The 25,582-nt window shown below is 39.2% G+C and overlaps 1 pseudogene; it reads left to right on the top strand.

The window, feature by feature from the left end:
• The first annotated feature begins 8,792 nt into the window (after positions 1 to 8,792).
• On the top strand, positions 8,793 to 9,495 carry LOC131494526 (protein FAM133B-like; annotated as a pseudogene).
• Positions 9,496 to 25,582: the final 16,087 nt, after the last annotated feature.

The raw sequence follows: 25,582 nt of genomic DNA, 5'->3' as shown, positions 1-25,582 counted from the left end.
ATGGACGAACAATGATGGAATGTGGCACTCCACATGTGGATTTCAACCTCCAAATGTAGACTTTGGCCACAGAAGTATGGGTTCCAGCATTTACATTTGCTTGTCACTCATTGACCTACACTCCTTAAATCATAGAACCTGGTCTTCCAGGCATGAAATCTGGAACTCCATGTATGTAATATTAATCTCCACGTATGGAACCTGACACACAAAGTATGGAAACTTCATGCTGTCTGTTTTGGATATAACCCTTCAAACAGGGTACCTGGATTTCACTTTGTGAAATCTCAAGTTACAAACATAGAACATGACTTGATATGTTTGCAACTCAGAACTCCAGTCATGGAACCTGGTGTTTCAATCACAGACCTTGACTCTACAAAAAATGGAACATTGATTCCAGACACAATACCTAGCATACCATGTATGGATCTCAATCTCCAAGCATGGAATATGACGCTCCATTGTGGAATTTCAATCTCTGTATGTGGAACCTGGCTCTAAAAGCATGCAATCTGGAGTACCGCATTTGAAATATCCATCTTTAAACATGAATCTGAACCTATAAGCATGGTAACACACTATGATAACACACCAAGTGTGTTATCTTAATCTCCATGCATGGAATTTGGAACTATTAGCAGAGAACCTGGTTCTGTATGTGTGGAATCTCAGTCTCCACAAATAGAAACTGGATCAACAGTCACGGACACTGTCACTTCTTGTTAGGAGACAAAAAATGCATCATGGATCATGGAGTTCCATGTTAGAATTTCAATCTACTAATATGGAATTTGACCTGACATGTGAGGAGTCTTACCTCATATTTTAATCGTAGACTTCAGCTTGCGAAGTCATGGAGCCTAATTTCTTAAGCTACCTATCACATCATGTATGGAATTTTGATGTCTAGAACCCAACCCTATGAGTATGGAAACTGACACTCAATGTACGGAATTTCAATATCTGAATAGAGAAATTAGCCTTACAAGCAAAGGACATGACATCCCATGGGTGGAAAATCTGTCATCAAGTGTAGAACCTGACCCTATAAGCATGGAATATGACAGTGCATATGTGGGAACTCAATCTCTAAGAATGCACCTCAACCTTACAAGCATCAAGTCTGATATTCCATGTGTGAAATCCCAATCCTCAAGCACTGAACACTGTCTTAATGTGAGAAATCTGGCATTCCAGATACAGAGATTGACTTTTCAAGATATGGAACCTGATTTTCTAGGCAGCAAACTTGATACTTCACCTTTGAAATCTCAATATTAAGCATAAAGCCTGACCTTACTGGAATGGAAATTGATGCTCCATCTGTGGAATCTCATTCTTGAAGCACAAAACATAGTTTTACAAGTGTGGAATGTGGTAATCCAGCCTTCATACCTGACATTTGAGTCATAGAAGTTAATACTATAAGGACCTAGGTCTCCCAGGCTTGGAACCTAGTACTTCATGTGTGAAAGCTAAGCTTCTGGTCATTGATTTAGTTCTAGGTGTGAATTATGCCTTTCCACACATAAAATTTGGTTCTCCATATAAGACTCATTCTTACTGTCTTGGCATCTAAGCTTCCTTGAGGAACTTAGCCCTAGGAGGATAAACTTTGGCCCTCTAAGTGTTGAATGTAGTTATTCAAACATTGATCCTTACACTCCAAGTAGATAATCTAACTTTATAGGCATGGGAAGTCTATCCAAATGTGAATCCTGCTTTTCCAGCCATAGAATCACTTCTTCTCAGTGTGGAATCTGGGCTTCTATTGGTGGATCAGGGCCTTCTAGCCATGGAATTAGGCCTTCTAGGCAAAGCATGGCCTCCTATCTGTTTGAGATCTCTTTTTTTTTTTTTTTTTTTTTTTTTTTTAGGCTTGGAACATAACCTCTTGGGAGTGAAACCTGAATCTAAAGAAATAGTATCTAATCCATCAAGAGTGGAATTTACTCAACTGAACCTGAAATACTGAATCTAGACTTCTTAGCATGACACAAGTTCTTTCAGTCTTGATAATTAACTCTAGACATGGAATTTGATTATCTATGTTTCAAACCAGCCATCAATGGGTAAAACCTGGATTTCTGAGTATGGAGAGATAGCTCCTCAGGTAGTGAACCTAGTCCTCCCTTTACAGAACTGCCTCCAGGCACAGAACATGAAATTCCATGTGTGGAATCCTAACCTCCAAATATGGAACCCTACAGGCATAGAACTTGGCACTTCCAGAATTTCAAATTCCATGCACATTTCATGATGCTTGACCCTTGGCAAACTGTATGTGGAAGCTCAATCTCCAAGCATATAACCTGATCTTACAAATGTGGAACCTGGCACTCCCCATGATACTGGGCAGTTCAGTCTCAAAATACTCTACAAGATATGAATCCTGGCATTTACAAGCAAGGAATCTGGCACTCTATGTCCAAATCTCTTTCTATCTATCTATGTCTATGTCTTTCTTCAAACATGGAATGTGGTCTTACCAGTGTGGAAAGTGGCAACCCAGACATAGTACTTGGATTTTAGTTATATGCTATATTATGTAAATAAGCCAAAATGGCCTCTCTGCATTTGTCCCTGAACTGCTTATTCTTCACTACAGGCTAAGAACTGTCAACTCAGAAGCCCACAGACATCATACACAACTTTATATATATAAAATATATATTACATTATATATATTATATGTATATATTATATATTATTATATATTATATTGTATATTATATATTACATTATATATTATAATATATATAATTATATATATTACATTATATATTATAATATATATAATTATATATATATAAAGCATTATATATATATAAAGCATTATATATATTACATATAAAAATAACCCAAACAAGCAGAATTTTAGCCATTTAGAGCCTGTCTTCTTTACAGACCTTATGAAACTACACTCAGATCTGCTGGTCATTGATAAGATAGAACCTTATGTTTATAAGATCCCAAGCTACCACTGCCCTTTGGAGCTCCGTGACCCAGAGATTCCCTGCCATGCTGTTGAGCAATATCCTCTGGACTTAAAAGCTCCCACTTTTATCTCCCTCTCTCCTAGGAATTCCTTTACCTTCATCCCTTTCTGAATAGTCACACACTCACCATAAGTCTCTGAATGGACTCATGCTATGAGGGACATTCTCCTCTCATACAACTCTGTCCAAGCACTGTACGATAAGCTTGTTGTGTGTTATTTCTCATAATCATATCTATTTCCTTGATCGGTCCCAAATCCTTTAAAAACATTTTTTTTTAATATTTACTTGTTGTTGAGATACAGAGATAGACAGAGCATGAACAGGAGAGGGGCAGAGAGAGAGGGAGACACAGAATCCGAAGCAGGCTACAGGCTCCGAGCTGTTAGCACAGAGCCCGACGTGGGGCTTGAACCCACGAACTGTGCGATAGTGACCGGAGCCGAAGTTGGACACTTAACCAACTGAGCTACCCAAGTTCCCCAGTCCCAAATCCTTTAAGTGAAACCCATGTTCAAGTAAAACATGGATCCTGGTCTCCCAGGCCTGGGACCTGGTACTATGTGTTTGTCCTAATTCCCAAGCAAGGAAACTGGCCCTATAACCATAGAATCTGTCACTCCATACCTGGGATATCATTCACCAAGAATAGAATCTGGTTTCTTTGACATGAAAATAAGAACTCCATATATAGAATAACTGTCTCCAAAAACGGAATATCAATCTGCAAACATGGAACCTAGCTATACATGCAGGGAACCAGCACTCGGTATATGAAATTTGTATTTTTAGAATTGATTCAGGTCTTCTGGATATGAATCGTGCCTTTCCAGGCATAAACTCTGATCCTCCATAGGAGAACTGGCCCTAAACACATAGAACTTGGACCCCAGGCATAAAAACATAGCCCTCTAAGGCATGCACATTACCCCTATCCCCCAGGTGTTTAATGTGTTAGTCATAGTTGTTTCTGAATTATGAGGTTTGAGTGGTTTTAATTTTGATTTGTGTATGTGTGTGTGTGCGTGTGTGTGTGTTTGAGTTACATGTTTTTCTGGAGTCATTCTGTAATTTAAAAGGAAGTATAAATTTTCACAGGATAAAAAATGCTTTCTTTTATCAGAAAAAAAATAATTACATAACATATATACTAGTTTATAATGCAATCCTTTAAGAAAGTCCACAATCTGTTGTGTGTAATTTTCCATTGCTATAGCTCTTATGCCATCTTCTGGTCTAAATATAATTCAACTATTTGGAAATGTCTAGCATCAGTGGTTAGTACCTTAATGTTATTTCAGAAATTTTACTCGTCCCGCAAATACCTATTTACACATCAAGTGTAAAACTTTAAGTCAGCAACTTAAAATTTTATGACCACATAAAGAAAGTTTAATAGAGTGGGAAGAGTACGTTGGGAAATCTTGTCAAAATCTAACTTCAGAGATAGGTTGAAATAAATACATTCTTGGATAAACCTCCATAAACCTAAAACACAATATAAATGTATTTCCAAATACTGATTTAGGTACACTATAGAAAAAGCATAGGATTTAGAGTAAAAAAAAAAAAAAATGGGTTTGAATACCATCTTTTCTAGTAATTTATGATATAACCTTTATAAACTCACTTAACTTCTCATTTACCTCATTTCATCCCTATTAAATGAAGATAACACTATCTGCCTTTCTCTACTACCTCTAGCCCTTCTTCCTACTTATTCTTGAACTTCTAAATTACTACAAATTACTATGTATTGCTATCTGCACACTAAAGGCATCAGACATCTTAATTCAGAAAAAAAGATAAACCAGTAAATTTCCATGATAGACAAATAAAGCTATTCAGAGTTCTTTGACATTCTATGACATTCTAGTTTATACTCAAGAATTTTGAAAAATATGCTGAGCATATGCAAAGATACAAGGGTTGAGAGGTAGTGAAATAACACCATCATAGCCAGACATATGACGGATTTTCACAGATCCAGAAAGAATAAAGCTCTGAGTGCCAAAATTGATTGAAAGAGGTGAGTGAAGACTTAAGGAAATATAATACTGAAGGTTAGGCTCACTAATCACGATCAAAGATCATTCATCTACTGATGATGACTTTCAGAGTCAAATCTTTAAGTGCAAAAGCTGGAAGCTCCCAGTAGTTCTATGCCTGGTCCAAAACCAGAAGCCTAAAATATATCTGTTCAGTAAATTCTCACTTCCTGCTCTAACTGGATCCCCACTTTCTGTTATGGACTATGGTGTCATTTACCCTCTTGCTCCCTGTATCCCCTGTTTCCTCAGGTGGGATCATAGATATCACTGCACATTTATTTTGGAATGTGTGATAACTGATTAACATCTATCCATTAGTCCAAATCCACCAACACCACAGGTCAGGATCAGGAGAATAGGGACCCGTGTTTTGGTTCACCATTAAAATTCCAGAATGTACGGATGTTGAACATAGAATATGCGTAGCATATGCTTTTGAATCAATGATTAGATAAATGCAAACAAGAAAAAGGGTAAGAAGACAAAACACAGGAAAGAGGTAAGCATTTCTGCATTTGGTTCATATTATGTCTTCCTGGTGGCCACAAGGCTGTAAATATCTCATTCCATTCTGCTTTTGTGGCTAAATAAGGGGATTTTTCTTTTTTTTACTTTTTAAAAGTAAAGCTATATTTTTTTCTAGGGGAAATTTAAAAGTATAAGGATTACAAAAAAAATGTAATAATTACCATCCTTTAGAATGGTTCCCCATAATATCTTCACATATTTAACCCCAGTATGTTCTGTGATTGTGCCTTAAAAAAATAAGTATTATTTTAAAAGTTAAAAAAATAAGTATTATATGAATGCAGTATTCTGTTCTTCCCTAAATATCTTAGAAAAACATAATTATTAAAGTAACATATGCTCATTAGCTGAATTTAAGTTTTGTTTTGTTTTGCCTCTCTATGTTAAGGGATATATAAAATTTTTCTTTAAAAATTTTTCTGTTGCTATCAATGCAATCTCATTCCTTTCATTCGGAGGAATAAAGAGCATCTGTGTCTCTATTTTAAAAAAATCATGTCACCAAAGTGTGGAGATTTAAAAGAAGATAATAAAATAAGGGACACTGAATAGAGAAAGGATTTAGTCCTGATTGCTTTAGACATGAAGATAAGAGAGGCAGCTATTTGGGGCTCCTGGGTGGCTTCATCGGTTAAGTGTCTGACTTCGGCTCAGGTCACGATCTCACTCGTCCATGAGTTCAAGCCCCACGTCGGGCTCCGTGCTGATAGAGAGCCTGCTTTGGATTCTGTGTCTCCTCTCTCTACCCCTCCCCCACCTGTGCGTTCTCTCTGTCTCTCTCTGATATAAACATTAAAAAAAGAAAAAGAAAAAAAAAAAGAGAGGCCGCTATTTGAGGTATTTTATTACCTTCCTTTAGGTCAGCTTGTCCTAAACCCCCAATTCCCACAAACTCCTCTCCATACCTATCTTCTTTGTTTGTTATTATTAAAAAATATTCTTTTTAATGTTTATTTATTTATTTATTTTGAGAGAGAGAGACAGAGAGAGCGAGCGAGCCAGCGAACACATGAGTGGTAGGGCAGAGGGAGACAGAATCCAAAGCAGGCTCCAGGCTCTGAGCTGTCAGCACAAAGCCCAACACAGGGCTCGAACTCCTGAAATGTGAGATCATGACCTGAGCTGAGGTAGGATGCTTAACCAACTGAGCCACCCAGGCGCAGCCTCAATACCTGTCTTCTAACCAATCACCACACCCATGCTGATTTATTTCTCCCCTCTGACGTTGTCCGTGGCACCAGAGCAACCAAAAGCAGTCCCTGGTTGGCGATGAAGGCCTAGCACAGCAGTTCCTTCATGAGGAAGCGGCATAGACATGCATCTGAATGGCAGTTTAGGACTGAACACGCTAGACCGAACAACGCCCTCCACTGTAATCCAGTGTACTGCCCTGTACATAATTAAGCCCACCGAGATCCACATTGCTTTTGACTGGACCCCACTCCAGATTCTGCAGGACTGGCCCAGGCTACTGGGTCCGCGGACTGAGGCTTTCTCTCTCTCTCTCAGAGCAATGAAAATTCCAGAGCAGGATCTGCAACCAGCAGTGGCAGACCCCAGCCTGCGGGCTTGCCCTGATGTAATAAGGTCCTTTTGCATTTGGGAAACAAACACGGAAAAGGAAGCTGTCATCACTGCTTTAAGGGTGATGTCAACAACTCGCATTATCCAGAAGTGGGGTAAAATCATAAACCACACAGTAAAATTGTGGTTAGAACTTTCTTGCCCCCCCCTCCCCCACAGCACAGAACTCATAGGCGGGTTAAGCAGGCTCAGGCATGCCTGGAGACTCTGGACACTTTCCCACCCACTCTCTACCCTCTCCCACAGAAGCTAGATTGTGCCCTACGGTTCAGCGAGTTGCTGGCTGAGCTTCTGTTCTAACCCGAGAGACCTCCCTGAAACCTCTTTATCTCTATGAGACCTGCTATGGCCCACAGGTCCCACTGTCATGCCCCACTGATTAAATCAGTTTGTCTGACTATTGGAAAATAGCACTGGGCAGAGTTGGATCTCTCCTTTCCTCCCCTCTCCCAGAGGGGCCGTGCAATTGCTTTTCTTGCCCGTTATGCTTGAATTCTGTCTCCCAGCTCCCAACGTTCTCGAATAGAGGCTTGGCCAAAGGGCCAGTCCTCAGAGGCCAGTCTGTCCCAGTCTGACCCTGCCGTCTTCAGCTTCTTCTCCATGGATCCTGCACGTGGAGTTTTTTCTACCACTTAACAGAACTTAAAGTGACTTACTGAATAGTCTCCCTCCAAAAACAGCAGTCACATTATAATGAAAGGATCTCCAAAGGACAGGATGATACATCCACCAGTAAAAATGTAACCTAAAGAGGAAACAACAGAAAAAAAAAATTAAAAGCAAGAAAGCAGAGACACAGTGACAAGTGCTTCGGCAGTCCAGAGAAAGTTGAAACGTCACCTTGTGTTGGGAGAAGCCAGGATTCAAACAGAATCAAGCATATAACTGCAGAAAAGCTTGAGAACTTAAGCCACTGGTAACTCTGAAAAGTAGGGTGATGCAGATCCAGCTGAGACTGAAGAAATACTTGAAGTGTGATTAAGAACTCCTTGGGTTCCCAGATCTCCCTCCCCTCCCCTCCCCTGTGCCACAGGGTGACTGCAGGGTAATGACATCACCTTCCTCCAACTTAGGACAAGCTGGGAGCTTTATTCTTTGTGAAGAGGTTGAACCAGATAGATTCTGGACTCATGGACACAAGAAGACATAGATGTGGGTGCTGCTGTATTATATACTAGAACAATAAGTGAAAGGCTCTGTTCTGAATTATAAAACTCGTCTCTTCTTTTCCTTATTTGAGTCCTAGAATGCTACACTTTAAGCTTATATCTGCTAAACAGGAGAATGGAGGGTTTTTCCTTCGGGCCAAAGTCCTACAGATGATGAAGTTCTGCCCACTGAAATAATGTAGCCAGGTTACCTTTCAGAGAAGCCTACTAGACAATAAGCACCCATGCAACTATTCCAATCACGTATAAATATGATCAGTAGTCAAGGGTCAGCAGATATTAGAGGAAAGCCACAAGCATGAAATGCCAAAGCAAACATGAAAAAAAAAAAAAAAAGGAAAAAGAAAAAATTAGGAAAGAGACCAAAAACATCTAAAACAAAACAAAACAACCCATAAAGATCTCTTGTCTGATCTCTCTTGGTGTCTGACCGTGCCCTCAGTCCTGCACCTGGGAAATGGGACAATCGGGTGGCCTGTATGCACCCAATGGCAATGCCCAGATCCAGGGGTCTGAACCAGTCTTCAGGGTCAACGATTCAAGATGGCCTGAATTCACCAAGGCCTCCCTGGGAAGAAGGGAAAGAACAACCAGAAAAGAAAAAGAAAGGCTCCAAGGCATTGGCTGAATGTGAAGAAAAAAATGAATGAGAACTGGAAGAAAGAAATAGAAAAACACAGAGAGAAATTGTCAGGGGGACAAAGGGCTCATCCAAAAAAAAAAAAAAAGACAAAGAAAAAAGAAAAGAAGAAATCCGGTAGGTATTCATCTTCTTCTTCATTAAGCTCTGACTCTCCTAGCAGATCTTCAGATTCTGAAGATGAGGATAAAAAATAAGGGAAAAAGAGAACCATTCACATAAATCTTCTGAGAACTCCATGTCAGCGACTGAAGCAGACAGTAAGCATAGTTTAAAAAACAAGTCTAAGGACGCAGCTGAGAAAGAAAAGGACATGAGAGGACTCATGGAAAAAAGAAAGATGTATCCGGAAGATAAACCTTTATCATCAGAGTCCTTATCAGAGTGAGATTAGATTGAGGAGGGTACAAGCAAAAAAGAAGAAAAGGAGTGAAGGAGAAAAAGTAACAAGAAACAAAAAAAGAAGCATAAGAAACCATAAGAAGAGGAAAAAGAAAGCTACTAGTTCAAGTCTTGACTAAGGAACATTAAGAAAAATCAAGATTCCCTTGTAAAGAAACTGCGATGTCTAAGGAAATTTCAACTGTGAACATTATGACATAATTACTAAAATGCACGAATTTTCTTGTTTTTGGAATTATTCCTGGACTATTCAGTAGCCATTCAGATGCTACTGTGTGAAAGGGCCATATTGTTGCCTGCTGCTTGAATATCTTTTTTTTTTTTTTCCTCTCTTCTAATGCTTCACCATTCTGGCAGATGATACACAGCAAGTGTGTTAGTGGTTAAGATATTTGGGAATAAAGTTGATACTGTTGACTAGAAGTATCTAGTGATAAATCCACAGAAATAGAATCTGGATACATCATTATGATATAATTAGAAATGACCAGATGACTCCAGTTAACATTTTTGAAACAGGGAATGGATTGATATTTCAAAATCCTTACTCTGTAGATGAGTATATTTTAGTTTCCCCCCTCCTTATATACTTTTATTTACCTGGGGAAGGATGTTTTAGGGTGGAGGGGGCTGGTTTGCTTTCTCCTTAGCTAGCAGAACGGCATGCCTTGAAGCATGGGGGGGTCAGAGCCCGGTGCGGCAGTCTTGCCCTTTGACATCCTGGGCTCTGTTATTTGCTGCTTTAAGTGAACCAGAGAAACAGCCCTTTGCAGCCTGACAGAGCCTCCAAAGTTCTGGAATTTACCTCTCCTTCAACCACACTGAATTTTTTTTAGCATTAGAACGTGTTATAACATTTGAACTAATTTTGCCTACCCTTTGGCTTTGGAGAGGAATCATTTCAAATAGACCCTGGTACTTTTTGAACTTGTTAGCTAAAGATTCTAAAATGCATGTTTTGTACTAATTAAGTTTTAGCCAGTCGGCAAAATTTTATGTAACCAATGACAGTTCTTTTATTTTTGTATGAATTTTGTTTAGGCTGCAATGTTTGGCTTTTATTAACTCTGTATTCTTGCTATCTTAAATTCTTTACTATGTTTAACAGCATAGTTGCCAAGATACTTTTTCTTTTTAAACAGCTTTATAGTGAAGCTGAGACTTAACCATAAAAAAGTTGAGTGGCAGGCCTGGTATGTTATGTCTTGTTACATAAAGCTATTGCCAGAATGTTTGTCAACACAATATTAAAAAAAACTTGTCTCTGTGTATTCACAACAAATCATGATAAATTAAGTGAAAATTACATTTTTGTTCTTCTTGTGTCATATTTTACTAAGGCTTTGTGCCTCATATATACTTCTGAATTATTTACTGGTAACGTTAAAAGGAATTGATCAACCATTTCACTTCACATTTTTAAGTAATCAGGTAACATGAAATACAATTTGATGTACAATTTTGCTTGTTATACAGAGTATGCTAATTATAGTGGTATATGCACAAAACATTTTGGCATAAGAGGCTGAATAAATGCTATTTTAGTTAAAAAATAAAAAATAAAAATAAAAAACCATAGAAAACCCACCCCTATAACTTGTATCTTTAGAGAGATAAGGTATTGAATTTTTTTTTTAATTTTTTTAACGTTTATTTATTTTTTTGAGACAGAGAGAGACAGAGCATGAACGGGGGAGGGTCAGAGAGAAGGAGACACAGAATCCGAAACAGGCTCCAGGCTCTGAGCTGTCAGCCCAGAGCCCGATGTGGGGCTCAAACCCATGGACCGCGAGATCGTGACCTGAGCCGAAGTCGGCCGCCCAACCGACTGAGCCACCCAGGCGCCCCAAGGTATTGAATTTTTAAAACAGTATGCAATAAAAAAGGAGTATTACTTTACAAACAATAAGGAGATGCTAGAGTTTAAAAATATGATACACAAAGGGAATGCCTGGTAAGGAGATTGATGATAACGCAGTCAAAGTGTCTAAAAACTAGTACTAAAAGAAATGGATTATAGAAGAAAAAAGTGGAAAAAAAAGATTAGTTCGAGAGAGTCAACATTCAAACTATAAGAATTTCAGAAAAATAGAATGGAGAAAATAGAAAGAAGAAAATCATTTTAAGAAAACTGCTCACAAATGAAGGACACAAGCATTCAGATTTGAAAGGGCCCAATGATGCCCAGTACAGAGAGTGAAGGAGGCCCAGATCAAGGTCTGATGTATATAAAATAATGAGAGTAAAGAGACCAGTAGGGAAAAGAGAAGATCCTAAAAGCTTACAGAGTTTAAACGTAAAAAAAAAAAAAAAAAAAAAAAAAAAGAATCAAAATGGTATCAGACTTCTTTTTTTTATAAATTTTTTTTTTTTGACGTTTATTTATTTTTGAGACAGAGAGAGAGACAGAGCATGAACGGGGGAGGAGCAGAGAGAGAGGGAGACACAGAATCGGAAGCAGGCTCCAGGCTCCGGGCCATCAGCCCAGAGCCCGACGCGGGGCTTGAACTCACGAACCGCGAGATCGTGACCTGGCTGAAGTCGGACGCTTAACCGACTGCGCCACCCAGGCGCCCCTAAAATGGTATCAGACTTCTAAGGAGGAACACTGCAAGCCAGAAGGCATTATGGAAATGTATCCAATATTGTGAGGAAAAAGAATTTGCAGCTTAGAATTGTATACTTAATTATTAAACAGGTTGCAGGTAGAATAAAAACAAATTTTAGGTGTCTGGGTTGGTTAATTTTATATGTCAGCTTGGTTGGTCCACAGTGCCCAGATATATGGTCAAACATTATTCCGGGTGTTTCTGTGAGGAGAGTTTAAAAGTTAAATCAATGCACTCTGAGTAAATCAGGTAGCCTTGGATCATTCAGGTGGGCCTCATCCAATTAGCTGATGATCTGACTAGAACAAAAGACTGACCTCCCCTGAGCAAAAGGGAATTCCCAGCAAATGGCTGGCTTTTAGACTGGAACTACAACTTTGGCTCCTTCCTGGGTCTTCAGCCTGACAAAGCTTGTACTTGAACTGCAGCATTAACTCTTCTCTGAGTCTCTAGCCTGCCTTGGAACTTGGACTTACTAGTCTCCATCATCAGGTGAGCCAGTTTCTTAAAACAAATCTCTTTATACACACACACACACACACTTCCTATTGGTTCTTTTTCTCTGGAGAATCCTAATAAACAATTTCTCAAAATTTTCACTTTCCATGTGCCCTTTCTTGGGAAGCCCCGGAAGAATGCATTGTACCCTATCATGAGAGTAAACATAGAAAAAGACACTGCATCCAGGACATAAGGTGCTCAACAGAGGTGAGCACATAAGGGAATTCCCAGGTTAAAGGGGAAGGAAGTGTCTATGATGAGACAGCTGTAACACAAGCCAGAAAACAACTAGTTCGTCAGGAGCAGAGGGGAGGGCTCCAGAGAGGATGTCTAAGACAGAGAGAGAGCAAGAGAGACAGGGAAGAAGGAGAAAGAAACTCATAGACAATGGGAGATCTGACTGTTTTGAGAGGTGGAGAGTTTAGGGAAAAATTAGTGATAGATAAATAGAAAGTAAACAACTGACAAGAAGAATAATGGCCTCCGGAGAACATGAAAAGCAATGTAAGCAAGGATAAGTAATTGTACTATAAGACATAGGTCAGCGGTTATACAGTAAACATCAAATTGTAATTCACTGGCAGAAGCTGAATGAAGGACTAGGTGAATTAATATTTACCCACATGCCATCATATAAAAGAGTAATGAGGCTCTTCCTGCAAAGAAAACATACACAAAAAAATATACACATGTTTTTATTAATATAAAAAACACATGAAGGTACAGAGTACTGCATGAAGTATGCTACTGTTGGGTAACAAAAGAAAATATTTAAGTTTATATGTCTACTGGAACATGAGCAAAATAGCTCTGTGAGGACACACAAGCAAAAGATAACATCTGAAGACAGGATGTGGTATCTGGGACACAGGACGAAGGGAGGTCTTTTCAATGTTTGTAACTGTTGAATACTGAACTATGTGATTATACTTTCAGAAAATAAAAGTACTTAAAAAATTCAGAATTTCTTAGCTTCAGAAATATAGATATATATAATGTATGAATATCAGTATATAAGTCTAGAAACATATATTCCACCATTAGATGACTGGGGATATACAAAATTAATTCTGTCTCGCACTTAAAAACATAATCCTGAAAACCCCTAACTCTTTCAACCAAGATGTCCCCTGTTCTTTTCTGGATGTTTATATGCACTGCTGAAGAGATTGTTTCCACGCCTATATGATTCTATCACCCAAAGAAATATTAGAGACACCAAATTACCCAATCTACAGCATTAGTTTCTGAGAAACTAAGAGTTAAAAATACCTATTTTCGACGATAAATATAAATCAATTTAACAATTTAATGAAAGAATTTTTAGCATTCCCTCTACTTGCATTCAAGTATATCTTTGTTATACCAGATTACTAATTATTTTTTTCCACTTGTATGTACTACGTTGACAACTTGAAGGCCTCTGCTGATTGAGATGCTCAAAGATGTCACCCAGAATGACGATCTTAGTTTCCTTCCACTTAAGTTCGACCTTTTCCTAACCCTCTTAACTCTTTGATTTCAATTCCAATTAAAGGGAACCCCTGCATATTTCAAAGGGAAGTGAATGGCTGGGCCTTCTGTACCTACCGAATCAGTCTTACTTTATAGAGACAAGTCGAGAAGTTGGGCAAAAGTGGGAGCCATGCACACAAGTACTTTCCAGGGACCAACGCTAAGGTGGCTGAACAACACAACCATTTGCTCCATGAACTGCAGTACCACTGTGGTATTTGAAGAGATCCCAGTGCAAAGATCAAGGACAGTAGTAGGTCATGGGGAGGGCCCATTTTGGCAGACGATCTGAAGGGCTCCATAGAAAAAAGCAGATAAAGAAGAAATGAAACTACAGAGGCTCATCTTCACCTAATTCTTTGATGTGTTTGTCCCTTATAATAAGGTTAAGGTCTTTATATTTCATGTTTATTTCTTTCATGAAAAAAAAATCAAAGAACAAAGAGGCACAGCAATGTTTATGTGAACGGGATGACGACTTACAAAACGGACGTGACGGTTTTGTGATGGCTACACTAATTTTCTGACACTTTTAGGGTAGTAACATAGTTTTCTTGATGAAATGAATATCCTAATAATATTTTTTAAGTAAATAACTGTTGTGGGGAATAACCTTAATACTTTAACACTTGATATATCAGTGAATATGAACAGCAAAGTATTGCCAGAAACAGATGCTCAGAACAGTTAAATGTGCTTACGGTGTCTTTTAATATCAAAGCTGTAAAGGAGATATGTGAGCGTCCAGAAGCCATTAAAGTATGCTGAGTCATTAAAGATTATTAGAGCCAGTATCTTTTCCCTACCTCTTACCTAAATTTTTTGAACGTCTAAACTTCTATCCAATAAGATGTTGCTTTAGACTAGTACATTTTCTGTCCTAGATGGAGCAGAGCATAGGGGTTATTTAACAATGCAGGTTCAGGAGAAAGCCGCCCCAGGTCCTGATTCTAGCGTCACCACTTACTAGCTCTGTGACCTTGGGAAATATTCTCCTTCAGTCTCTCAGGGGCTGTTTCCTCATCTGTGAAGTAGGGATGAAAACAGTAACTACCTAATAGATTTATTAGGAGAATTAAGTGTAGTAACAACCAAAACAATTTAAAATGGTTGGTATATTGTAATCACTTCATAAATATTGGACATCATTATTCCAGCTGCACCCAAAAGAGTTCTTTAATTTTTGTGGTGTACTTTACAGCGAAGATGTGCCCAACTTCCAGACTTCTGGAGGGCAGAATTGAGGTAAAGCTGAAAAAAAGAAAGGAAGGAAGGAAGGAAGGAAGGAAGGAAGGAAGGAAGGAGGGAAAGAAAGAAAAAAAAAAGGAAAGAAAAAGTTAACCCACTACTTTATGACCATACTGATGGGAAGAACAATTAGCCCCATAGAAAACTTCTGTGGCTGATAAAATTCCAGTGTCAAAATCTTTATGGCAAAGATCCTTTTTACAGAAGTGGTGCTGATCTTGCTTCTTTCACAAGTGTTGCTTCTATGTACGATGGGGAATTTTGGTTATATTGATTCTGCAATAACATGAACAGTTCAGAGCTATAGTATAATAGTTGTTGGCAAGCAAGAAAAGTTGTCATTTTATAGGCTATCTAGTTTTACTCATTATTTGGGTAGGAACCTTATTCTTTTGTGACTTTCTACATCTTAAATAGAAGCAGACTAACTTGGACATTATTTTGTAGAGTAATTTTTATGCTCCAGTGTCTTTCTCCTTTAATCCTAGAGGTCCTATTGTCTCACGTGTGGTGGTTCAATTTTTTTTTAAATATTTTTCTCTTTGTTCTTCTGTTTGGGTAAATTTCTAGTGGTTTATGGATGCTTTCTTCTGTAATCAGCCATTAAGGCTAGCCAGTAACTTTTTCACATTATATAATGTACTTTTTAGTTCTAAGAATTTCTATTTTGTTCTTTTTCAATAGATTCTATTTCCCTGCTTAAATTTTAAATGTGTTTATCTATTATAAATATATTTTCCTTAATATCCTTGCACATAGTTAAAATAACTGCTTTAAAATCTTTGTCTTCCAATTTCAATATCTGGGTCAACTTAGGTCAGAATCCATTGAAAGTATTTTCTCTTGAGCATGGATCACATTTTCCCCTTTCTCTATATGTCTAATTTTAGATAATATCCTGGACATTATAAATTGAAAAAACTCTGGATTGTGTTTTATTCCTTTGAAAAGTATTCATATTGCTATTGTTTCAACAAGTAGTTAACTTGGCTGAGCTAACTCTCCAAGCTTTGTAATTCCTTCATGGAAAACAAGTGAATACCAATTGTGCATGCATAGTTCAGGGAATCAGCCATAATTGTGGACAAATTTTAGCACAGCATTTAGAATTCTCCCTTTTTTGAATATCTTTTCTCATTTTCCAGTTAGTATGGCCACACCAAATTCTGTCTTCTGGATTTCTTAGCTAGTAAGACTATGGATTTTTTAGTGAAGCTTTAGTTACCTTTCTTGGAATTTATTGGAGTTTTTTTTCCTCAGGCAAAAATAAGTATATAAATTAAAACCTTAAAATAAAACAAGTATAAAAAAATGAAAACCTAGAGTTCTGGTTCAAGACAGTGACACAGAAAGATCTTGAATTCCCCTCTTCCCACAAACACATTGAATTTAAAGTTACATGTGGAACAATTTTCTATGAAAAAATCTCCGAGCTAGCTGATTGACACCTACATATAGGGATAACGAGAAAAAACACCCTCATTCAAAATGGGTAGGACAAACTGAGATACAATCTTTGTTTCTTTAAAAAAAATTTTTTTTAACATGTATTTATTTTTGGGACAGAGAGAGACAGAGCATGAACAGGGGAGGAGCAGAGAGAGAGAGGGAGACACAGAATCTGAAACAGGCTCCAGGCTCTGAGCTGTCAGCACAGAGCCCGACGCGGGGCTCGAACTCACGGACCATGAGATCATGACCTGAGCCGAAGTCGGACGCTTAACCGACCAAGCCACCCAGGCGCCCCTCTTTGTTTCTTTTTTAATTGAAATATAGTTGACACACAATGTTACATCAGTTTCAGGTGTACAATATAGTGATTTGACAAGTTTATATGTTATTATGTTGTTATGCTGTGCTCACCACAAGTGTAGCTACCATCTGTCACCATATAACACTATTACAATACTATTGACTGTATTCCCTATGCTGTACTTTTTATCCCCACGACTTATTCATTCCATAACTGGAAGCCTATAGTTGAGGCACAATCTGGTCATTAACCCCACCCCCAGTGCATCAGCCTACAACTGGGAGGGAGCTCACAACACCAAATTCTCCCTGAAGACTAAAGGGCTGCAACCTTACATCTGGCACTTCGGTTTTTAAGACCTGCACCTGAGAGACAAATTCCCAAAACATCTAGCTATGAAAACCAATGGGGCTTGTGTCCATGAGACCATAAGGCTATAGCAAACTGAGAAACAGTTCTTAATGGTTCCCAAGGACTTGCCCATCTCAGGGCCCAGCACAGAGACAAGCAACCAAGAAGTGCCCAGACTTTCTGTGAAGGGGCCTATTGGCCGAACTTGTAGCACTGACCTGGGGACAGGCATCTAATTTAACATACATTTTCTAGCATCAACAATCAGACAACAAAAGAAAATCAAAGGCAGTAAAATTGGCAAAGAGGAAGTCAGACTTTTACTTTTTGCAGATGACATGATATTATACATGGAAAACCCGATAGATTCCACCCAAAGTCTGCTAGAACTGATACATGAATTCAGCAAAGTCGCAGGATACAAAATCAATGTACAGAAATTAGTTGCATTCTTATACACTAATAATGAAGCAACAGAAGGACAAATAAAGAAACTGATCCCATTCACAATTGCACCAAGAAGCATAAAATACCTAGGAATCAACCTAACCAAAGACGTAAAAGATCTGTATGCTGAAAACTATAGAAAGCTTATGAAGGAAATTGAAGAAGATACAAAGAAATGGAAAAACATTCCATGCTCATGGATTGGAAGAATAAATATTGTTAAAATGTCAATACTACCCAAAGCTAGCTACACATTTAATGCAATCCCAATCAAAATTGCACCAGCATTCTTCTCGAAGCTAGAACAAGCAATCCTAAAATTTGTATGGAACCACAAAAGGCCCCGAATAGCCAAAGTAATTTTGAAGAAGAAGACGAAAGCGGGAGGCATCACAATCCCAGACTTTAGCCTCTACTACAAAGCTGTCATCATCACGACAGCATGGTATTGGCACAAAAACAGACACATAGACCAATGGAATAGAATAGAGACTCCAGAATTGGACCCACAAAAGTATGGCCAACTAATCTTTGACAAAGCAGGAAAGAATATCCAATGGAAAAAAGACAATCTCTTTAACAAATGGTGCTGGGAGAACCGGACAGCAACATGCAGAAGAATGAAACTAGACCACTTTCTCACACCATTCACTCCAAATGGATAAAGGACCTGAATGTGAGACAGGAAACCATCAAAACCCTAGAGGAGAAAGCAGAGAAAAACCTCTCTGACCTCAGCCGCAGCAATTTCTTACTTGACACATCTCCAAAGGCAAGGGAATTAAAAGCAAAAATGAACTATTGGGACCTCATGAAGATAAAAAGCTTCTGCACTGCAAAGGAAACAATCAACAAAACTAAAAGACAACCAACAGAATGGGAAAAGATATTTGCAAATGACATATTGGACAAAGGGCTAGTATCCAAAATCTATAAAGAGCTCACCAAACTCCACACCCAAAAAACAAATAATCCAGTGAAGAAATGGGCAGAAGACATGAATAGACACTTCTCTAAAGAAGACATCCAGATGGCCAACAGGCACATGAAAACATGCTCAACGTCACTCCTCATCAGGGAAATACAAATCAAAACTACACTGAATTACCCTCTCATGCTGGTCAGAGTGGCTAAAATGAACAGATCAGGAGACTATAGATGCTGGTGAGGACGTGGAGAAATGGGAATCCTCTTGCACTATTGCTGGGAATGTGAACTGGTGCAGCTGTTCTGGAAAACAGTGTGGAGGTTCCTCAAAAAATTAAAAATAGATCTACCCTATGATCCAGCAATAGCACTGGCAGGAATTTACCCAAGGGATACAGGAGTGCTGACGCATAGGGGCACTTGTACCCCAATGTTTATAGCAGCACTCTCAACAATAGCCAAATTATGGAAAGAGCCTAAATGTCCATCAAATGATGAATGGATAAATAAATTGTGGTTTATATACACAATGGAGTGCTACGTGGCAATGAGAAAGAATGAAATATGGCCATTTGTAGCAACGTGGATGGAACTGGAGAGTGTTATGCTAAGTGAAATAAGTCATCCAGAGAAAGACAGATACCATATATTTTTACTCTTATGTGGATCCTGAGAAACTTAACAGAAGACCACGGGGGAGGGAAAAGTTAGAGAGGGAGAGAGCCAAACCATAAGAGGCTCTTAAATACAGAATAAACTGAGGGTTGATGGGGGGTGGGAGGGAGTGGAGGGTGGGTGATGGGTATTGAGGAGGGCACCTGTTGGGATGAGCACTGGGTGTTGTATGGAAACCAATTTGACAATAAATTTCATATTAAAAATATAAATGAATGTTTGGTAGAATTTACCTGTGGGAAAAAAATAATTTAACATACATTTTGAGGTCCACTGAGGTGCTTTCTGGGTAGAGAGGCTAGTGGGTACTATATTTGCATGCTTTCTGTCTTGCTCCAACTTGCAAGTTTCTCTAGGAGTTTGTACACTCCTAGATGAAAATACAGGGGGTAAGCTTATTGACACTCATCTTGGTGGGGCACCTGGGTGGCTCAGTAGGTTGAGCATCTGACTCTTGATTTCGGCTCAGGTCATAATCTTGTGGTTCATGGGATCGAGCTCCAAGTTGGGTTCCGTGCTGACAGTGAGGAACCTGCTTGGGATTCTCTCTCCCTCTCTCTCTCTGCCCCTCCCCTACTCGCACTCTTATCTCTCTCCCAAAATAAATGAATAAACATTTAAAAAAGGGGTCTTGGTGATAATCTTTTGGATTGGACAACAAAAGAAAAGGTAGCAATACCAAAAATAAACCAGTGGGACTACAACAAATAAAAGAACTTCTGAATAGCAAAAGAAAGGATCAACAGAATGAGACGATGACCTGTGGAATTGGAAAAACATATATGCAAACCACATATCTGGTGTGGGGCTAATATCCAAAATACATAAAGAACTCATACAACTCAATCGAAAAAAAATAATTTGATTAAAAAATGAGCAGAGGATCTGAATAGACATTTTTTCAAAGAAGACATACAGATGACCACCAGGTACATGGAATGGTGCTCAACATCACTAATGATCAGGAAAATGCAAATCAAACCACAATGAAACATCACTTCTCACCACTTAGAATGGCTATTCTCAGAAAAGATAAATAACAAGTGTTAGGAAAGATGTGGAAAAAGGGATCTTTCGTATACTGTTGTGGAATTATCGGCATACCTTGGACACGTTATGGGTCCCGTTCCAGACCACTGCAATAAAGCAAATACAGCAACAAAGCAATGAATTTGTGGTTTCTCAGCATATATACAAGGGATGTTTACACTATACTGTAGTCTATCGAACGTGCAATAGCATCATGTCTAAAAAAATTATATACATACCTTACTTTAAAAAACATTTTATTACTATAAAATGCTAACCATCATCTGAGTCTTTGGCAAGTCGTATCTTTTTTGCTGGTGGAGTGTCTTGCCTTCATGTGAGTCACTGATGACTGAACAGGTTGCTGCTTGCTGAAGGTCAGGGTGGCTGTGGCAGTTTCTTAAAATAAGACAACAACACAGTTTACCAAGTGTACTGACTTTCCCTCCCATAAACTATTTCTCTGTAACTATTTGATAGCATTTCACCTGCCGTAGAACTTTTTTCCAAAGTGGAGTCAGTCCTCTCAAACATTGCCATTGTTTTATCCACTAAGTTTATATAATATTCTAAGTCCTTTGCTGTCATTTCAACAATCTTTACAGGATCCTCACCATTAGCATATTCCATTTTAAGAAATCACTTTGTTACAGGTGATTAATAGTACACTTATCATGGCGAGCACTGAGTAATTTGTAGAATTGTTGAATCATTATATTGTATGTCTGAAACTAATATAACACTACATATTGGGGCGCCTGAGTGGCGCAGTCGGTTAAGCGTCCGACTTCAGCCAGGTCACGATCTCGCGGTCAGTGAGTTCGAGCCCCGCGTCAGGCTCTGGGCTGATGGCTCAGAGCCTGGAGCCTGTTTCCGATTCTGTCTCCCTCTCTCTCTGCCCCTCCCCCGTTCATGCTCTGTCTCTCTCTGTCCCAAAAATAAATAAAACACGTTGAACACTACATATTAATTATACTTCAGTTAAAAAAAAAGGATCTACTTTCTTTGCTTCTCCATAAGAAAAAGTCCTCATCTGGTAAAGTTTCATCATGAAATTGCAGCAATTCAGTCACATCTTCAGACTCCACTGTAATTCGAGTTCTCTTGCTATTTCCACATCTGTGGTTACTTCCTCCACTGAAGCCTTGGACCCCTCAATGTCATCCACGAGGGTTGGAATCAACTTCTTTCACACTCCTGTTAATGTTGATATCTGGACCTCTTCCCATGAATCTCAAATGTTCTTAATGGTCTAGAATGGTAAATCCTTTCCAGAAAATTTTCTTTTTTTTCTTTAAAAAAAATTTTTTTTTAATGTTTATTTATTTCTGAGACAGAGAGAGACAGAGCATGAGTAGGGGAGGGGCAGAGAGAGAGGGAGACACAGAATCAGAAGCAGGCTCCAGGCTCTGAGCTGGCAGACAGAGCCTGACGCGGGGCTCGAACTCACGAACCGTGAGATCATGACCTGAGCCGAAGTCGGTCGCTCAACTGACTGAGCCAGCCAGGCGCCCCCAGAAAATTTTCTTATTTATTTATTTAGAAAGAGAGGGTGCAGGAGAGAGAGAGGGAGAGAGAGAATGAGTGCGGGAGGGGCCTAGAGAGGGGGAGAATCCTAAGCAAGGTTTGAGCTGTCAGTGCAGAGCGCAACTCAAGACTCGAACCCATGAACTGTGAGATCATGACCGGAGCTGAAATCAAGAGTCAGATGCTTAACAGACTGCGCCATCCACACACCCCATCCAGAAGACTTTCAAATTACTTTGCCCAGATCCATCAGAGGAATTGCTATCTAGGGCAGCTATCACCTTTAAAAATGTATTTTTTAAGTAATAAGACTTGTAAGTTGAAATTGCTCCTTGATCCACGGGCTGCGGAGTGGTTGTTGTATTAGCAGTCATGAAAACAACAATGAATCTTGCATCTCTCCATCAGAGCTCTTTGATGATCAGGTGCATTGTCAGGGAACAGACATATTTTTGGAAGAAATCTTTTTTTTCGGAGCAGTAGGTCTCAAGAGTGGGCTTAAAAGATTAAATACACCATGTTGTAAATAGAGGTGCTATCATCTAGGCTTCGTTGTTCCCTTTACAGAGCCCAGGCAGAGTAGATCTAGCATAATTAATTCTTAAGGGCCCTAGGGTTTTCAGAACGGTCAGTGAGCATTGGCTTCAACTTAAAGTCACCAGCTGCATTAGTCCCTAACAAGACAGTCAGTCCGTCCTTTGAAGCTTTGAAGCCAGGCATTGACCTCTTCCCTACACTAGCTGTGAAGGTCCTTGATGGCATCATCTTTTTCCAACAGAAGGCTGCCCCAGGTCCATTGAAAATCTGTTGGTAAGTGTAGCTGCCCTCGTTAATGATCTTAGCTAGACCTTCTGGAGAACTTGCAACTACCACATCGACACGTGATGCTTCACCTTGCACTTGATATTATGGAGACAGCCTTTTTCTTTAAACCTCACAAACCAACCTCTGCCAGCTTCAAACTTTTCTTTTGCAGCTTCCTCACCCCTCTCAGTCCTCATAGAATTGAAGAGAGTTAGGGTCCTGCTCTGGATCAGGCTTTGATTTAAGGTGGTGGCTGGTTTGCTCTTTGAGCCAGACCACTCAAACTTTCCTCATATCAGCAATAAGACCGTTTTGCTTGATCAATTATGTGTTTACTGGAGTGGCACTTTTTACTTTCTTCAAGAGCTTTTCCTTGGCATTCGCAACTTGGCTGCTTGGTGCGAGAGGCCTAGCTTTCAGCCTATCTTGGCTTTTGACAGGTCATGATCTTGTGGTTCACAGGTTTGAGCCCTGCTCTAAGCTGCCAGCACGGAGCCTAGAGCCTGCTTCCATTTCCCTGTCTCCCTCTCTCTCCACCCTGCCCATGCTCACACTATGTCTCTCTCTCTCTCTCTCAAAAAGAAAATAAAAAAAATTAAAAAAATAAAATAACGTGTGACTCTCCCTTTCACTTGAACACTTAGAGGCCATTGCAAGATTATTAAGTGGCCTAATTTCAATATTGTTGTGTCTCTGGGAATAGGGAGGCCAGAGGAGCAGAAGAGAGACGGGAAAACAGCCAGTAAGTGGAGTGATCAGAACACACATCTCATTTCCTAAGTTCTTGGTCATTTTTTTTTTTAATATTTATTTTGAGAGAGAGGGAGAGGGAGGGGCAGAGAGATTGGAAGACAGAGAATACCAAGCAGGCTCCATGACTAACACAGAGTCTGATGCGGGGCTTTCAATTTCATGACTGTCAGATCATGACCTGAGCCAAAATCAAGAGTTGGGCACTTAACCGACTGAGTCAACCAGGTGCCCCTTAAGTTCCCTGTCTTATATGGGTACAATTCATGGTGCCTCAAAACAATTAAAAATGTATCATCAAAGTCCACTGATCACAGAGCACGATAACAAATTATAATGAAAAAGTTTGAAATATTGTGAGAATTACCAAAATGTGACACAGAGACATGAAACGAGCAAATGCTGTTGAAAAAATTATGCCAATAGATGTGTTCAACACGAGTTGCCACAAGCCTTCATTTCGTAAAAAAAAACGCACTATCTGTAAAACACAATAAAGCCAAGTGGAATAAAACAAAGTATGCCTGTACCAATGAGTTTTACTCATTCATATGTTTTAAAGGGTTAATCAGCCACCTTTTATTCCAATTTCAAGAATGTCCTTCATCATATCTTGTAAGGCAGGTCTTACAAGAAAGTGGAGATGCCTTCCCTCAGATTTTGTTTGTTTGGGAAAGTCTCTTTCATTTCTGAAGAATGGCTTTGCTGGATATAGCATTTTGTTGACACACACACACACACACACACACACACACATATATATATCAACACAATGAGCATGCATCTGGGCAGAGAAGGAGAGAGAATCTTAAGCAGGCTCCGTGACCAGCACAGAGCCTGGTGCAGGGCTTGATCTCATGACCTTGAGATGACCACCTGAGCCAAAATCAAGAGTCACTCAACTGACTGAGCCACCCAGGCATCCCTCAATATTTTGAATACATTTTCCTACTGTCTCCTGGCTTGCAAAGTTTCTATTGAGAAATACACGTATAGTCTTACAGGGGCAAACCTGAATGTGATGAATCACTTTTCTCTTGTTTCTTTATAGTTCTGTTTGTCCTTGACTTTTGACAATTTAAATATAATGAATCTCTATATAGCCCTTATTGGGTTCAACCTACTTGAAATCTTTTGGGCCTCATAAATCTGGATGTCCATTTCTCTCTCCAAGTTTGGGAAGTTTTCAGCCATTATTTCTTTAATTAAACCTTCTGTTCCTTTCTCTTTCTCTTCTCCTTCTGGGACTCTGATAATGAATAGATTGTTTCTGTTAATGGTATTCCATAATTCATGTATACTGTTTCTTTTTTTTTTCTTTTTGCTCCCCTGACTGGATACTTTCAAATGACCTACCTTTTAGTTCACTGATACTTGAACTGATTCTTGGTCAAATCTGTTGTTGAAGATATCTTTGGGATTATTCAGTTCAGTCATTGTATCCTTTGGCTCTAGAATTTCTGGTTTTGTTTTCATTTTTTTGATAATTTCTATTTCTTTGTTGATCTCATTATTTTATGCATTGTTTTCCTAATTTTAATTAGTTGTCTGTGTTCTTGTAGTTAATTATAAGAGAATTATTCTGACTTCTTAGTCTGACAGTTCACAGACCTCCAATTCTTTATGGTCAGTTACCAGAGTTTTATTGGTTTCCTTTGGTGCTACATTTTCTTGATTATTCATGTTCCTTGTGGCCTTACATTGGTGCCTGCACATTTGAGGAAGTATGCACCTCTTTCAGTCTTTACATATTGGCTTCAGCAGGCAAATCCCTTCAACAAACTGTTTTGCAGAGACTCTGGGTGGGCTGCCTATGGGTATCTACGGTCAGGCTTGATGCTAAGAGACCTTTGAGCTCTAAAATCTGGTGCCTTGATGAGCAGATGCTCACCAGGGGCATGCCTGGTGCTTGGGGACATAGTGACGAGCCTGGTGTCTGGGTCAGTGGTGAGGGGCCTAGGACTTGGGTCTGTATGGGGAGACCTGTAACCTGGGTTCATAGGAGTCATCCCTGGGTTCATCGGGAACGAGGGAAAACTGGGGTGGGTGAAGTATGTGAATCCACAGGGA

The sequence above is a fragment of the Neofelis nebulosa genome, chromosome 14 (assembly GCF_028018385.1).
Source record: "Neofelis nebulosa isolate mNeoNeb1 chromosome 14, mNeoNeb1.pri, whole genome shotgun sequence".
NCBI lineage: Eukaryota > Metazoa > Chordata > Mammalia > Carnivora > Felidae > Neofelis > Neofelis nebulosa.
Note: the sequence above shows the minus strand (reverse complement) of the source record. Positions and strands in the feature narration are given on the sequence as shown.